The sequence below is a fragment of the Seriola aureovittata genome, chromosome 15 (assembly GCF_021018895.1).
Source record: "Seriola aureovittata isolate HTS-2021-v1 ecotype China chromosome 15, ASM2101889v1, whole genome shotgun sequence".
Taxonomy (NCBI): domain Eukaryota; kingdom Metazoa; phylum Chordata; class Actinopteri; order Carangiformes; family Carangidae; genus Seriola; species Seriola aureovittata.
Genome location: NC_079378.1, coordinates 23,790,309 through 23,805,883, shown reverse-complemented (window position 1 = coordinate 23,805,883; position 15,575 = coordinate 23,790,309). Strand labels below are relative to the sequence as shown.

Below are 15,575 nucleotides of genomic sequence, written 5' to 3'. Positions count from 1 at the left end.
AAAGAAAAAAAAAACACACATCCCTGGCAGGAGCATTAAATGTGTTGATCCGGCGGGGGTGCCAGCTCGAGTGTGTACCTGTTCCCTGATCTCGTCCGGCTTTCAAAAAGCTGAGTGGGAGTTTATGAAGGAGGGCACCTCAAAAGTCTGTTTCACAGAGTCACAAATTTAAAATTATGTAATGCGTGTTGTATAATAGCCGGGAGAGGGATGTGGACTGTGTATGTGAGTTCCAGGAGTAACGGAGGAGTTGTTTGGGTTGCTTGCATCTCTGCCCACTTTCATGTTCTCCTCTCCCTCCAGTACGACCTGATGATGATGATGATGATGATGATGATGATGATGATTCACATGAAGAAGGCAGGTCAGCGCTGGTGAGGTAGAAGCCACCGCGATCCTAGCTGCTCGGTGCATCGATCATAAGAGGAAAACACTGGAACACACACACACTGTAGTTTCTAATCCGTCGTCTTTATCTGTGAATTGGAGGGAGAAAGGGAAGAAAGATGGAGTGGAGGAGAAAGAAGAGACAGAGTAGTGTGGTAGATCAGATAAAGCCTGAGGTGGTGTCTGTGCCGCCCTGCTAACACTGTTACACAAAGACTGGTCCTCATCAACCCAATCACCAGGATCCTTGTCCCGAGCTGGAGCTAGAGGAGTCAGTAATAGATTTCCCACTTACACGTTGACTTGTCTTCTTCACCTGCTAATGAGGTTTTGATCCAGTTTTTTTTTTTTTTTTACTTGTTATCAGTGATGGAAACGAGGGAGCGGGAGGATGTGGACGCTGCTGTGAATTAGTTAACAGAATAACTGACCCAGTTGTGCTGGTGAAAGAAAATGTCAGAGCTTATGAAACTGATTTTTTTTTTGATGATGGGGATTTTATGTCCTTGATTAAGGAGAGTTCTCCGTGGTCTGTGGAGAAAGAGCCGCAGTCACATTTTGTACTGATAATAATTTTTAGAAAATGCAGTCTTTGTTTTCATGCTGAAAGTTGGATGAGAAGATGGATTCCAGTTTCATGTCTGTGTGGTAAAGCTACAGCCACTTAGCATAAAGACTGGAAACAGGGGGAAACAGTTAGCCTGGCTCTGTCCAAAGGAGAAAAAAGCAATCTTGTAAAACTCACAAATGAACAGATTATAACGTGTTTGTTTAATCTAAATTGTGGTTTTACTGGATGTTATTTGCTGGACTGTTTCTTAACCCGGGAGCGGGGATGTTAAATGCTAGATTACGTTTGGGGTATCAGCATCAAACCCAGGCTCTCCTTCATAGTTGTGGGATGTCTTAGAAAACATGTCGGTAACACAATTCCAAAAACTCTCCAAAAACAATTGGACAGTTTGTTGTTTTTGACACAGGATACTGTGTCTGTTTGAGTCCAGTCCACTCGTGTGTGTGTGTGTGTGTGTGTGTGTGTATATATACAGTATATATATTACACACACACACACGCCTTACCCGAGCCTCCTCTCCTAAGATGTAGACAGCCACACTCACATTTGTTTTCTATCTGCACATTTAACTGTAACCTCCAGTTGCATAATACATCTCCATCTCATTCGGTGTCATTCAGCATCATCCTGTCGCCTCCCCCTCTCTGATGGTCCCATCTCCCTCCTCCCTGCTCATGTAATCTTCCAGGTGGCTGCCTCCAGTCGGCCGCAGGTTTACACTTCAGAGTGAATTATTCAAGCAGGTCGTCCTGTGAGGCCGCACTCTCCTCATCACTGGAACTGGGTCACACTGCTCAGATGTAACGCAGCCTTGTCCCAGTCAAGCAGAAATCACAACTTCAGTGGAGTGGGTTCACAACCAAATCACACTGAAGGACACACAGGCTTGTATGAAGAAATCACACCCAACTCCCGTCTCCATCAGAGATGGTTGATGAAACACAGAAGAATGTGTCACCCCACCACCACCCCCACCACCCCCACCACCACCACCACCACCACCACCACCAAGACTTACTTCTTGGTTTTGTCCTATTTACTCAGATTAAACTAATATCCTTTCTGTGTATATCTTGTCCCACAAATGACCAAAGCTGGAGTAAGATACAGGAAGTGGGTGCTGTCCAGAAATACCTGGACACAACAATGATGTCTAAAGCTGCTGTGGAAAGACCTCGTATCATAACCTCCTCCTCTTTCTGCTAAAGGAAAAATAGACCCAGACACTCGGGATTATGTAGTTTCATGATGTTTTGGTGCTTTATTAGTGCATTTATTATTACTACATTATTTTCTTGCAAATTTGCTTTGTGCAGCTTTAATTCTGCTTTTCATTTGGGGTTTTTATTTAAAGCAAACCCAGGCTTTATCTTGGCTGAATTTGTATGCTGCAGTGTTTGCCAGAAATGGGTGGATCAGTTGTAATTAAAGAAAGTTCACTGTGTTGTTTAGCTGTAATTATCTTCACAGAGAAGGCTCTGTTGTTTAGTGAACAAATACACTTTGAGCCAAGGAACGACACATTTGAATTCTGCTGTTGATTCTGCGTCTGATGTTGTGTCTTGTTCAGCTGCGACTGTGCCACAAAGAGAGATCGACTTGATTGTTAAATTTCCAGTACGGGCCGACTTGTTCAGTGTTGCCCATGATTTACATTATTAGTGTGTATTCAGTTCTGATTTCACAGAGCATCGACTGTCTCCGTCCTCTGTGCGATTCAGACATCAGACAGAATCAAACAGACGCGGATCAACAAACGTAACAATCAGCAGTTATATCAGATGAGACGGACGTAGAAATGGCTGAAGACGTGAAGAACAGCGTGTACAGAGTGTGACCTCAGTGTTTGGGTGGAGGTTTATCATGCAGAACCTGCAGCGTTACTGCTTCAACATTTGCTCTTGCATCACTCTGCTTCTCAACCTCTTTTTGTGCTTTGTTTGCTCTCGCTCAGTTTATCTCTCTCTCTCTCTCTCTCTCTCTCTCTCTCTGTGTCCTTGCCTGCATCCAAATGCACATCATCAGACTCAAAAATGCTCTAGTGAAAAAAGCACAGCAGTTTTAAAAGGCTTTTCTGCTGAGTTGTGGCTAGATTTACCTGAAAGTCAATTTTAAGTCTTTAAATATCTGCGTGTATTCATGGCTTCTCGTGTCCTGGATGCTTTGTTTTTCCGCCCACTCTCCGTCTCTGACAGGAGACATACACTCCTCTTCTCATCCCAACCACACCCAACAACACACAACAGTCTCCAGCTACATGCTAATGAAACCTCCTCCTTGCTTTTCCTCTTGTCTTCCCTCCTCACTCTCCATCACCACTTTTGTTCCAAAGTGCTTAATAAGTGATGGAGCGGTTAATCGGAGGAAGATGCCCCCACCCCCACCCCCCCCCCCCATCAGCTCAGATGAAAGAGAAGCAGGAATAATCTGTAGAGCACCCTAAGGCTGTGATTTCCCACCCTGCCAAACCCCCCCCCCCCACCTCTGCACTCCCGTCTTAGCACTCCCACTGTACCCTGAAGGACCCACCCTCAACTGCCCTCCCCACACACACACACACACACACACACACACACACACACCTCTTTTCTTCACTCTGTTCCCCCTCCTCTCGCCTGAGCTTTAGCGAAGGCAGCGGGAAAGATCAAAGAGGAGGAGTGGGTCATCCCATAAACATACTTATAGAGACCCTTCAAATTAAATCTGATTGAATTATCCGCTCACAACATGACTTGAGGCTATCAGTGTCACCCAGCCCGTCATGTCGGCCAATCACAGGCCTCAGAGAGCAGAGCACACATGATGAAAACACAGCACTTGTTATTTTTGATGAGTAAGTTAAATAAGCCTGAAGCCGCTTCCCTTTTTTATTTTTTTATTTCATGGTTTTTTTGATACCAAGGTCCCAAACGTTCACCTCTGTTCTCACAGGGATTTACAGTGGGAACGGGGCCGAGCTGAGGCCTGGAATATAAATGCACTCACTCGGTTTCAGTGTTAGATCGTGTAGCGTGCTGCAGTTTAAAACCTGAGAACCAAACTGTGCACCCTCTTTCTGCCATGACAGTGAAAATACAGAGAAACCATTAACAGCTGCAGATTGGTGGAGATCATAGTCGCTCTTTCTGGCTGTTTCAATTCACAGCAAAATCCCCCAAATATTCAGTTTTAAAGGAATAGTTTGACATCTTATTTTATCTCATGTTATGATACCTACTTCCTCTTTTTCCAAGCAAAGTTAATTGACTACCAGTGGACATGAGAACGCTATCGATCTTATAACTTGGTGAACAAAAAATAATCTAAATATTCCTTTAACAATGGAATATACCAGCCATCTGTCCGTTTTCTACAGGTCGGACAGGACGAGACAGAACATGAAAAAAGAGACTCGCTGCAGATTCCTATTCAAAACTCTGTAGTTGTAGTAACAGGATGTAGTGTCAAATATTCCAGCTCCGGCTGAGGATGTAATTTATGGCTATATTGCATCACACACATGGTTTGTGTCAGACAAAGGAGGAATACGGTGAAGGTCAGCTCCAACACATTTACAGGCAGATGTGCAGCTGCAGCGGCTTGTTACAAGGCAAACACCTGAATGTAGCCCGACTTCATTAGAGTGCCAGGACCGTCCCATATTCATTAGCCAGGCATGGATTCAGAGCTGCTCCATATTCATGTCGGAGCGGCGTGGTCGTTAAATTGATCATTAATTTATGTCTGGCTCTCTGTGATTGGCAGAGCAGTGCTGAAGCCTGCAGGAGTCGAGGCCAGAGAATCGCACAATCAACAGAATCACGGTGCTTTTCAGGGAGCGGCCGGGCTCCGCAGATGGAGTGTGGAGTGGAAACCAGGACCTCGTTCAACACTCCCCCCTCCCCCCCCTCTTGTCTGGTCATATGGAGCAGCTTTACAAGGGGCTGTGCCCACCCAGCCCATCTATAATTAAGAGCCAGGACTGGTCCTGATGTCAGAGCATGGGCACTCAGTCCTGAACCATCTGTTCTCTCACCTTTTCATCCTTTATCTACATAGTTGAAATTAAATTCTAATACGTTTTCAAATGAAATGTCTTTAAATTGCCCTTTAAAATAACTGGGTGTTCAGTAGCTTGTTCCTCGGACCTTTGGTGCACAGATTTCCAGCAGCATGAGCTCTTTGTTAAAATGGAAGGAAAAAAAAGATCCAAAAGAAGACAAGAGTAGGAAAACGAATCAATCAACAGAAAAGAAAAAGGGAAGCCAGCAGCCACAGTGTCAGGTGATCTCTAAAAGAGGTCTGAGTTCTTAGCTCCAAACCTGGAACCAAAAACCAACTGGAGGATTACCGCTTTTACTAATTACTCTCTTTTCTTTCATGTAGTCTCCTATTCCCACAAGAACTCTTAATCTTATCTCCCTGTTCAACTCCCTCCTCCTCTCCTCCTTCTTCTTGCGTTTTTCCTCTTTTTATCATTCCCATGTCTCCCAAGCTCAAGGCCCCACGCAGTTCACCCTCTCATACTGTTCATTTATCTCCACAGTACATTTTTATCTATGCGACGGCCTTTTTTTGGAAAATAAGGGGCCATTATTCCGCTCTTCTTACGCACAGCAAAAACCCATCCGACCAACAAAACCAGGGAGCAGAAAATAGTTTGCTCTCAACGAGATTCAGACAAATATTATTGTGGCACATGGCTATCCTGTTATTATTTTATCATTTAAATGTCATGTATGGAGTAAATGTGGGTTTGGGTGAACTGTGGCCGTCTGTGTGCAGCCTGCGCAGATCTGCCAGGGCTGTTTTAATGAGCGTGGAGTTGTGTGAACTCCCAGTATTGTGGGTTAACGTGTCTGTATGTACAGTGTGTAGGCATGGTCTTAATGCCATAAATGAGTCATGTGCTAACACTACAGAGAGTGGAGCCCTGGGTATATGAATTTACAGGATGTGTGTGCTGGAGGAGTGCATACGTGTGTTCGCTCCGTGGTTTTGTGGATGTGATGTGTTGTGACGCGCTGGACTCTGGTTGACCCGGTCGTATAGACGCCGTGAAAGATGCTGCTGCTCTAAAGTATCACTGAGCTCCGTGGAACTGTGGCTGTTTGTAAATGGAGCATCCTGCCTGGTTTGTGATGGTGAATATAGAAGGGCTGCACTGCACTGCTCAGCATCTTTGGACTTTCAGCCTTTCTCAACCAGCAGCAGAAAACATATGGATGCATGTGCAGAGCGATGTTAGAATTAGTTAGAAGGGATATTTATTATATTTATTTTATTTAATCTGACTTACATTTTGCTAAGATTAGCAAAGACTCGCCACCATCAGCTAAACTCCTGGGAGTATTTAACTGATGAGGCATTTTATCACGTCGTCATATCAGTTATTCTCTAGTGGAAGCAGCTTTATAAACGGTGGCTCTTGCAAGTGTTGAAACCATCAGCTGATCAACAATTAATCAACAAGCAAAACATAGTTAATCAGTGACAGTTTTGATTGTGAAAATTATTGATCAAGTTAAACCCAGCAAAGAGTATCTGGTCACAGCTTCACATGTGAAGAGTTGGTTGTTTTGAATATTTTTTATCTGTAGAGACAAAATTATTAGATGACATCATCTTCAAATCTTATAAAGGATTTGTTGTTACTGTTCAGTCAACTCAGCAGTTAGAGAAGCACCAGTCTGACGTGATGATGCTGACTTCATAAAATGGTAGAGAGAGTATCGGACTGATCCAAAATGAGTTCATCTGTTGTCAGTTACATCCAACTCAGAACTCGGTGCCACACAGTGAGGTGCATCACGGAGAGTTGGATCAGTGCGTCCATATGAAGGAGAAATCAGGGCTGTAAATTCAGGACTGAAATGAACAATTGAAATCATTAAGGCATTGATGAAATCCTGCTTTGCTGGACGCAGTGGAAGCAGAACTCTCTTTAAACATATGCAACAGTGAACATAAACTCAGTCAAAACATGCTCATCTATTTCTGTCTTCCCCTTCTCTCTCATCTCACCCAAAAATATCTCCTGTCTCCCCTTGGGTTTTTTTTCTCCTCCCCCCCCCCCCATTTGCAAAACATGGTTTTCCCAGACATTCTTTCCAAGATGTGACGCATGGAGTCTGTATATCTCATAGCTGAAAACACTGGGAGCTAAAAATACTCTGTGGCGAGGGTTGGCTGAGGTCTCTCCTATATCAGCCCACCCCGCCTCTCCCCGTCAGACATGCAGGCTGCCCTCTTCACCCTTCCCCTCGGCCTCCATCGCCACAGAGTCACACACCAACCGTCTGTGTCGGACTGTTGCTGCTACCTGAGACGACTCATGATGACGTGTCATCTGTTCAGGTGTGTTCAGAGCTCAGGTGGACTTCAAACTAAGCACTGAAAATATTCACTTCCGCTTCCTCTCCTTGTAACTGCTGGAGTACTGGGAATTTATGATAAATCATCATGTAGAAGATCGATAATCAATCGCTTTAATGATCTTTTTGTGGCATCAGTGAGTGAATGTTTCCTTAGTGACTCAATCTGATTCTCATAGTAGAGAGAAGATTTGCAGAGGAGCTGTTTATTGCAGAGGACATATTTATGCATCTCACTTGCCGTCCTAGTAAACACAGCTGTGTCCCACCATTTCTCTACATCAGGGAAATTTTATAACCTGTGTGAAAGAAATCCTTCTTTCTGTTGAGAGTCGCTAGTTCTCTGAAGAACCACAGAGGCAGTAAGTCACGCAGCATGGAGAGAAGACCCTAACATGGTTGTTCTCGTCTCATACACAGTCAGGTAAACACTGCTGACATGACGTTGGCTCAGTCAGTCGTACCTTCAGGTGTTAATCATGACTTTACAACGTCCCTTTGATGTTAACTTCTCAGCTGACTCTCAAACTCAAACAATGACACCGGATCAATACGTCATGTCCTCAGTCTTCTCTGTTGATTTCCCTCTCCTGCTCCTCAGTCAGCAGGAACCCCTCTACCTGCCCGTGCACATGACTCTGAATCATAACTTCCACTCAGCCCAGCAGACAGTCTGCCTGACTGCTCCCGAGGTTGTAAAAGTGCAGCCTCGTGTCTGTAACCTTCTCCCCAGCAGAATATTTTCCCCCCCTGTTAATTCGAACGGGATGGGACGAGCTGGATGGAGATGGAGTTTGACAGGCGTACACCGACTCCCCGGCCCCGATCGATCCATTATACCGAGGAATACGCCTTTTAAGAGCAGCCAGCTCCGGCTGTCCTGGTGAATACAGATGGCGATTCGCTCTGCGTGTGTCCCAGGGTGAGCGAGCTGCGTGTGTGTCGATGTCTTTGACTGAGTCTCCAATGTCAACAGACGCACTCAGTGAAAAAGGGGTTAAAGCATTGTAGTGGAAAAATACACACACACACACACACACACACACACACACACACACACACACACACACACATTTACAGTGAGTGGAGGGGGAATGGTGGGACTGCACGAGTGGTGAGAAGAGAGGAAGAAGAGGGTTTTATCTTTTATCACTTTTTAAGAGGATTTGACAACATGGAAGCTTTTTAAGTTCATTAGATGATTGCTGATCGTCTTTGTCTTATTTATCAGTCATTACCTTCCCACTTTAAAGTTTCACACCTTCTCTACCTCTTCCTCCTCGTCACATTCCTCTCCGGCCACTTCCTGTTTGCTGACCAGCTCTGGGAAAGGTTGACAAGGGGTCAAAGCTCTGAACAAAACACAGCGCAGCGTTCAGCAGTCCGTCGCTCGCTCCTTCTTTCCTCTCTGCCTCTCTCTCCTCATTTCTCATTGACTGTGTATTACTCCCTCCATCCCTCCCTCCTCTCTTTGGAGGTGTGTCCATCAACATCTGGAGAAGCAGGGCCGCTCAGTGACAACGGGAGCTCATTCACTCCCCTCCTCTCCCTCCCTCCCTCCCCCTCTCTCTCTCTCTCTCGCTCTGCCTCGCTCCAGCGCTCTGTGTCTGTGTTTGCCGTTGTGGAAGTCAGACTGCTCAGCGAGGAGATGTTGGCGGCTGACTGTGGAATGAGCTCACAGAGAAAGAGGAACCAACGTGGAATTATTATCAGGCTCGTGAAGGAAGCCATGGCAGCATCTTCTTCTACTCACTTTCATCACTCTTGTCTTTTCTGAAGTGAACATCAGCTGCAGGAGACTTTTCCTCTTCTTTGTTGGTGAAATCCCGGAGCTGCTTTCCAGCACCTGGTCCGGTAATCTGTGAGAGGTCGGTGAGGATCCATCCTCCCTCCCTCCCTCGTTGTAAGCGGCGCACTTCGTCCACCTGTGTTTTGGTGGGAGGGGGAATCAGAGGCTTTGGGATGACGGAGATCCTGGTGTCGGATGTAAACTTGAACTCGGTGTGTGAGCGCCTGGAGCAGCACTGCTGCGTAGACCAGAACCAGCACAATCTGTCCAGCCAGCCACAGACCCCCGTGCTCAAGAGGCACACCAACACCGGGGCCAAGCTATGGGGCCGCGTCCGCAGCAAGCTGCTCAGACAAAAGGTCTCTGGCTGACATATGCACACACACACACACACACACACACACACACACACACACACACACACACACACTCACTGCGTTTCCTCTCTTTTATCTTCTCCCCCTTTGCATTTGTTCTCTGTTATTTATCACTCTGTCACTTCCATCTGTTTGCTCTCTGTCTCTTTTATTTTCAGTGTGTCGCTCCATGTGCTCTCTCTCCCCCCGTGTCTTTCCATCAGCGCAGAGTTGACTATTGTTCTTATCTGATGGGTCTGTTGACTGCAGCACAGACCTGGTTAAACTGTGACCTGCAGTAACTCCCACCACAGCACAGACAAAAGAATATTTTCGGAAAAACTTTTATTCATCCTTTTTTTTCCTCCTTAAATAATTTTAAATGTAATTAACTGCAATGGACACTTATAATATTTGTTACTAATGTTTCATCTTAAAGAAGAAGTGCTTATACTCTTCACATCAGGGCGTGTGTAGAGGATTGATCCTCCACCACAAATATGTTAATGAACTCATTAATAACACTAAGAAGGTAAATTAATTCCTCGGATACTAAATTTTACAATTTTACAATCAAGAGGTGAAAATCTCCGTCACTGTGGAAACCAGTGTCTGTTGCTGTGATATTCTGCGTCCCTGTTGAGGTTCCTGTCACTTCCTGCCTCCACCAGCCTTTGTTGGTCTTCTTTTGAAGCCACTCGTGATGAGTACATGGTGTTTCCAAATAAAAACCGAGCTGGTTATGGTGTTTTGGTATCAGACCAGCTCCCTCTGCTGTTCGTTTCAGATAGTGTCTGGCTCCACCGGTCCACCGCTCCTCTGGCATTTGAAGCACAGATTCTTATTTTTCCTTCTCTGATTAACTGTCACATTCCTGAAACATGTGTCTGGCGCATCTTTTTTTTTTTTTTTTTGCGAAGGTAAATCTTCGGCTAAACACATTTTTTCCAGTATTCTCATCTGCAGTTTCCCCACTGTGTTTTGTTACACATGATCTTTTGGCATTTCATTGTGTTTGCATGATTCTTTTCTAATTCACTTGAGTTTGAGACCAAAATTAGATGGAAAACATAGCGATCACTGTGTTGTGCTATTATAGGATTGAGGTTCAATTATTGTCATGTGGTGAAAGCATTCAGGTTGGACTGAATGACCTTTGTGTTGAGGGATCTGTTACCCAACGATGAGCGCACACACAAACACACACAGACACACACACACAGACACACAGAGGTTTGTTATGGCAAAGTTTAAATGCAGGTTCTGGATCGTGACTCATGCGTGGGAGCAGGAAAGTGGTACCTTTCTCTTTTTTCCCTCCAGATGCTTTCTGTATGTGGAAGACAGAGAGGAAGCACGTGAGCCTGAGCTGGTTCTATCACAGCTCTGCACACACAGCTACAGCGGTGACTAATGTGTGGAGCTATGAGCCTCAGGTGTATCTCTCTGTTCTTAGTTCAGTGTGTGTTTGCATGGTTATTCAGCAGTCCTCCTCATCTTCATCAGAAAGTGCGTCGCCAGCGTTTTGAGCTGTAATGAACCGGTTCAGAATAAAGAATCCAAGTTGAGAGTTGGCTTGACCTTTGCTTCGCTGCTTTCCATTATTCAACAGGCCTGAGGACGGCTGACCACTGGTTATACTGAGCGGGATAAAATGGGAATTACAAACTAAGCCCGGACTTTACTGCATTGACCCCGCAGGTCCTGTATTGATTCATTCCTCTCCTCTCTGTGCACAAAGACGCTGATGTCTTCATGTCAAAGAATGTGACTCAGGAGGATTCTGTGTTTCGCTGCTGTCCAGATTTGGCAGCACTGCAGTTATTTGCATGTGATCCTGCCTCCCAGCTCTCCCACCTTGCGCAGAAATCCCCGGTCACTCAGCTTCTCTGTGAACACATTCATCCATTCATTCATTCATTCTGAATGTCCCTTTGAATGGCAGCTTTTACGAGTAAACTTGTGTTGCAGTTTTTCTGTGTCCCGTCACCTTTAGATCCTATCAGCTGTTCTACTACGGCCCCCACCCTCAGCCCTGCATTTCTGCCTCTAGATGGTGGTGAACACTGTTTGATGATGGAGAGGCGATGGTGTTAAATCATCTGAAACAAAAACATGTCGTGTTCAAAACGTAGCTGAAAACAACAAGAAACTAAAGTCTGAAAAGTCTTTAATAATGTTTTTATCTTTCAGACAGGTCAGGGTTAATACAGTGAATATTTTTATTATATATTCACATTCAGACATAATTTCCTTTTTATTCTTTTTGTTTTATCTATTTATTTCATCATTGTACAGCCTTAATCAGCTGTGCTCAAGTGGAAAATAGTTGTTTTTTTTCTAGCTTTATTTAGCTTTTTAAATTGATCAAATTTACTAAGAATTTGTCTTTAAATTCAATTTAGCGTTCTGAAACACATTATGAGGAGCAGCGACTTCCAGGTTTATTTTCAAAGAGTTATTGAAAGCTTCAGGGCATATTGTGTTTTGTGTTTATGTGCATCTGTGACATGCAGCGTGTTATTCACAGGGTGTTCAGAGGAATGTGGATGTTAAGGGATGCATGAGGGTATGGCAGCACACCGGGGATTTGTCCTCTCTCCTTCAGCCTTAAGCAGCAGCTAATTAAGACACAGTGTGATGAGATAGGAGGCTGGCTGGGAACAGTAATTGGCCTAGAACCAGACATAATGTATTGAATGTGTCCCAGCAAAAGAACAAACGATGATGAAGCTGTTAGCGGGTTGTAGCCGGTTTTGGCGTCGTGTTTAACATCACGTTTTGGATTTATTTTGGCCCGATGACCTGTTTGCTGCGCAGGTTCGGTTTTATTTTCTTTGTGGACTTTCAGCCAGCTTAGCGAGGAGAACAATGGAGCTGTCGTGCCGGCTTAGCCGTGGAAGAGAATCAGATCCAACCATTATCATCCGCCCGCTCATCCCACCTCTCGCCCCCGCCACATTTTAGCCCACATACGAAATTATGCTCTTCCATTTGAGTATGTTGATTAGTGCAGATGATATTAGCGTTTCATCCCTTCCTCCTGTGTGCCTAAAATGCCAGGCAGTCCCCCTAATGGCCTTTTATATAGGCCACATAAATCTCCGTCTGTCCCCACCGGAGGGCGTAGCCTTTTATTGGCCCCAATCCATCCCCAGTGAGCGGGAGCTGCGATTGGTTAATGAGCTCCAGGAGACACGAGGCAAGTCAGTAAAGCGTTCTCAGGTTGATACCCACAGTGACCCCCTCGCCTCTGGCCCTTCAGCGGGCCGTGTGCTCGGTGGCTTTAATCTCAGTGGGGTGACAACGAGACATTAATCATGTAATTAGGCTGAGAGTAAAGAGACGAGGGCGCCTGGTGTTCAGCACATGCTTTAACAGTAGTCTGCGCTCAGAGACGGTGACTCCGACAGTTACCACATGAACAGAGAAGAACTGTGTGGAATAATCGAGGACAGTCAGTTTATGACTTGTTTTGCTGGTTTATTTCAAACTCCAGCTCATCCACCCCCCACCCCCCACCCCCCCAAAAAAAGCAAAAAAAAAAAAAGAAATAAAAATAAAAAACTTGGTGAAAGTTACATCAGCGCTGGAGCAGGACTCCTCTGATCATGGCACTGGCACCTGCTTCAAAACTCACTGATCATACTTTCTCTTTAGCAGCGACAGTGATGTTGTGAACTCCACTGAGTAAACACACACGAGATGATCTAATGATGTACAAGCGGTACATGCTGTTAGAGGAAAAGATCACAAATGACCTGAATAGTGAGGTAATGAGTCTCCACAAGGGCTGACGGGTGAAACCCCTCACCGCAGATCTGTCCAACACAAACATGAGGGTTCATCACATGACAAGCATGTGACTCAGATCCCAGTGTCTTGACAGCATATGTGAGTTTCTGCTGCTTAAATCAGAAATTTGATGGAAATGGAACAAAGCGGCGTTTGCATCTGTGTGGGTTTTAGATTATGGTTGAAGGCCTTTTAATGGGAGCTGAGTGGTAACATCCAGAGAAGCAGCGAACTGTTGTTTTTTTTATTTTGCAGAAAAACCTTAATCATCTGTTTTTACATCGACGTGTCTTTACTGAGTAAATTCACACTGAACATCGTCCAAAACAGGAACAACATGGGAGGAAATCATGTGAGAATGGAACATTTTGAGGGAAGAAAAACCATGAAAGTACTTTTGAATGAAGGAAGTGCATGTGATTAACTCAAATTCAGAGCATTAAAGGGCTATTTCCATCTTTTTCTTCTTCTTCTTACATGTAGGATAACTCACAATTCTTTCTGCATCAGCGCTCTTGCTCACCCAGGCTGCAGGCAGGGTTGTGTTGCATAAGTGTAGTACGGATCTGTGTGTCGCTGTTTACAGGCCCGAGAAAAGAATCACAGAGCGCCTGCAGAGACGAAACACTACTCTGCAAATCACAGCCCTCTGCGGCCTGAAAACTCCCTCCGATTGGCTCGAGCGGGGAAGTTAGGAGACGAGGCAACATGGCAACTGAGTCAAAGAGCTCACATGGTCGTGGTGACATCAGCAGCTGTCGAGTAAAGACGCTCTCACTGGTGCACGTTTAAACATTATGATTATGTGGTTCATGAGACTAAAAATAGTTGTGCGCTTCTATTGTATGGCGAGAAATAAACTGCAGGGTGATGTGTTAGCAAGGAATGAAAAAAAGGCTCAATCACTGCTCAAACAGTTCCTGTAATCCTTCCAAAACCAAGGAGCCATGCAGTTTGAGCTACGTTCTAATTAAAGCTCTAATAAAAAGCTTCCTGCAGCTGAATGAATATTTAATCATCCAGAGAGCAGCAATGGAAAAGCTGCAATGAAACACAAAGGACAAATTAAACAGAAATTCATTAATTTAGCATATCAGAAGAAGCAGTGTTTTGAATATTGTCGCCAGCATGCATCAACTCTCAGGCACAGCAAAAAAGGCCTAATTAAATGTATAGGGATTTTATTATTAAAGGCTTTACACATCATTTCAGTGTCTGTTTGGCACAATGTCTACTGCTGTTTAAAACACCCTCACCTCCTTGTCTTAGATCTACATAAACCAGCACTAGGTTTCAAAGGGAATTATATTCATATGATACAGAATAAACAAGTATCCAAACTCCATATTTAATTGAAACAACATACTGTATGATATAAAATTCTTTTATTTGAAACATATATTTTACCAAACCACCTCAGTCATATGAGCAGTAACTTGTAAAACACTGGGGGATGATGGTTTATTTACTGCATCAGACCTTATTCATGGTTTGTATCGTGGTCACTTTGGTAAAACCTGCTCCTTCAACCTGCAGGTGTGACTCTGCTGCAGAAGCACGTCTCCTGTGCAGGAAATGTAAAGAGCTGCGGACCCCTCACTGTCCTGCTGGGTCAGTCTGTTGATGCTGTCAGTCTCGTAACGGCTGCAGCAGCTTGACTCACGTCACCTGCTGGTGAAGGAGGGCAGGATTATATTGTGGGGGGGGGGACAGCTGACAGCCAGTTCCCGTAGTGTAGTGGTTATCACGTTCGCCTAACACGCGAAAGGTCCTCGGTTCGAGACCGGGCGGGAACAGCATTTTTTTTAATATCATAAGTTCATGGAGCAGAAGATGAAGTCACAGTAACACTGTTGGTTGTGCACGAGGAACGTCAGCCTTTGTTGTATGTAGTAATTTAATGGCTAATAAAAAAATGTTAAACTGGCCACTGATGGCCCCAACAGTGTTTGTTGGTAAAGTATTAACCCTTTAATGTCCCCAAACTCCTCAAGCACCAAACATACAAAAGTCATCCATTGGGGCCTACAAGTGGCAGCCACCGGCTTCCTGTTGCACGTTAAATGTTCAAACAAGGAAGAAACGACGACACGAGTGTGTGAGAGCATACAGGCGTCAGGTTAGTGCAACATACACAGGGTTTAGAGGAAGTAGATAGGCAGCACAGTTACCAGCTGAGCCCCAAAACCTGGTGCACAGACACACACGCACAGACACACACACGCACAGACACACACAGAACATTGAGTTCCCATTGAAACACATACATATTTATTGTATTCTATATAAGGAAAAGGCCGCCACTGGAATCCGTACAAAT

General features: G+C 44.7%; 1 protein-coding gene and 1 non-coding gene across 3 annotated transcripts in view; both read left to right on the top strand.

The window, feature by feature from the left end:
- The window catches only part of abr (ABR activator of RhoGEF and GTPase), a 121,262-nt gene that overhangs the window by 96,654 nt on the left and 9,033 nt on the right, over window positions 1-15,575 (top strand). The gene's annotated exons all lie outside the window — the stretch shown is intronic.
- trnav-aac (transfer RNA valine (anticodon AAC)) lies at window positions 14,979-15,051 on the top strand. Its single transcript has one exon. It is a non-coding gene; the product is annotated as a tRNA-Val (tRNA).